Source organism: Magnolia sinica, chromosome 6 (assembly GCF_029962835.1).
Source record: "Magnolia sinica isolate HGM2019 chromosome 6, MsV1, whole genome shotgun sequence".
NCBI lineage: Eukaryota > Viridiplantae > Streptophyta > Magnoliopsida > Magnoliales > Magnoliaceae > Magnolia > Magnolia sinica.
In genome coordinates, this window is record NC_080578.1 from 64,250,647 (window position 1) to 64,252,719 (window position 2,073).

A 2,073-nucleotide genomic window follows, 5' to 3' on the forward strand; every position below is an offset into this window, starting at 1 on the left:
GTCCATCAGCTCGGTGCTCATCATGTGCACGTGCTAATGTACACACGAGTGGCTAGGTGAGGTCCACAGGAACTGCTTGAGTGAAATCCACCCCGCCCATTCACTTCAGGGGTTCCAAATCAGGATCTCAAACCAAGAATCCGGCTGATCTAAGATTCAAGTGGGCCCTATAGATGGATTTAGGTTTCATTTGCTAATCCCTGACAACCTGACAGTTGGAGCGTTTCGAAATCGGACATCAACGGTTAGAAGGTCCTAATGGGTCACTCCGTAGGTCGTTAGGACCATCATCTCATGGTTTTATATTATTAATATTTAATTATCACTATTATTATTATATTCTTTTTAAGGCCTAATGTTATTTTGTTTAATTCTATTTTATTTCCTGTCAGAGACGTCTGTTAAGCCTATAAATACTAGGCCTCGGTCCCAAATTAAGGTGGATTACATGTATTAGTGGACCACGTAAAATAAATCCTCATTATATTTTTAAGTTATAGATTTTTGAAAAAAAAAAGCGATTAAATTGATTTTACTTCGTTCCATGGGCGGATAACTTCTAACTTGACCTAAAATGGTATTGGGGCCATTGGATGATGATGTATCAGGTGAGTCACATGTGTTCTCACACACGTGCAAGCTGATTCAGATCTCTATAGTAGCACCCAAGTACCTGAAAGTATGAGGTGTTACATTAGAAGTGGTGGGTTTTGGAGAGATGTCCCATGATTGTGTGTTTTCAGCAAGTCTATCTAAATAATCCCACACATCATTGAAATCTTTGTTCATGAATTCCCCATTGCACATCGTCTCGACTAATTGAAGCATGGAAGATGTCAGTCCATCGTATAAGAAATTTTTGATGCGCCACATTTCAAAACAATGTTGTGGGCATGAACTAACAAGATCCTTGAACCGCTCCCAACATTGGAAGAATGTTTCATCTTCCTTTTGGGCGAAGATCATAATTGACTTTCTGAGGGTGTTCATTTTATGATATGGGAAAATTTTCCTAGTCAACTCCCTTGTCATGTCATTCCATCTGCCAATTGATCGTGGACGTAGTGAGTGTAACCACATCTTGGCCTTTTCTTTTAAGGAGAAGGGAAAGAGTTTTAGCCTGACCGTGTCCTCAGACACATTAGGAACGTATAAAGTGGCTATTATCTCATCAAACTCTTTCAAGTGTATATATGGATTTTCATATTCAAGTCCATGGAATTTTAGAAGGAGTTGGATCACTCCTGGCTTGGTATTCATATGCCCTGCATTCTCTAGAAAAACATTGCATGAAAGTGTACTTACTCCCACCGGTTGTAAATAATCTCATAAAGTACGAGGCGGGGTGCATAATGCACTTCATTCTTATCCTGGGCTTCCTCAACTAGAGGTTGAGGAGGATTTGGAGGGTTTGCAGGTTGATTTGCAGCCATAACTTCAGTTAACTCTGAGGATCTCAAGTGGTGTCTAATCTGGTGATTGATAAGCAACCCTTCGCTAATCCTCCTTCACTCAAAAGACGTAGAGTATTATCATGGACCCACCTGGGTATGAAACACTCTCTGCCCTCAAGTAACTAAGCTAACCTGAACCTAACAGAGAGACAACCAAAAATATTAAGAAATTTAGAAAATAAAAGAGAGAGAATTGAAAAGATGTTACCGGGTTGGAGATCTCTATGTTAGAACCCTACAAAACAGAAAATTCAGTTAGTTTCTAAAAACAAAGCAGAAAAATCCTAATCTAGAAACCAAAAATCAGTTCTAATCTTAACCTAATTCTAAAACCAATTAATTTCAAAAAAGCACAGCCATTAGTCCTCGGTAACAGTGCCAAAAACTTATTCACAACCCCAAGTGTAAGGTCGTGATGTAGTAATAATCTTGGTGAGACCAGGGTCGAATCCACAGGGACTGAACTTGTGTGTCTTCTGAATTTAACTAAACTAGAACTAGATGAAGAACTAAAGTAGAAATATGAATTTAAAGGAGTAATCATGAATAAGGTTTAAATTATCAATTAAAAGGAACTAGGGTGCCAAGGATCCACTTGTAACTTCTCAGGATGCTACCT

General features: G+C 38.8%; 1 non-coding gene across 1 annotated transcript; it reads left to right on the forward strand.

Moving 5' to 3' along the window:
* The first annotated feature begins 877 nt into the window (after nucleotides 1-877).
* On the forward strand, nucleotides 878-984 carry LOC131250330 (small nucleolar RNA R71). The gene has a single exon (XR_009173251.1). It is a non-coding gene; the product is annotated as a small nucleolar RNA R71 (small nucleolar RNA).
* The last annotated feature ends 1,089 nt before the right edge of the window (nucleotides 985-2,073 follow it).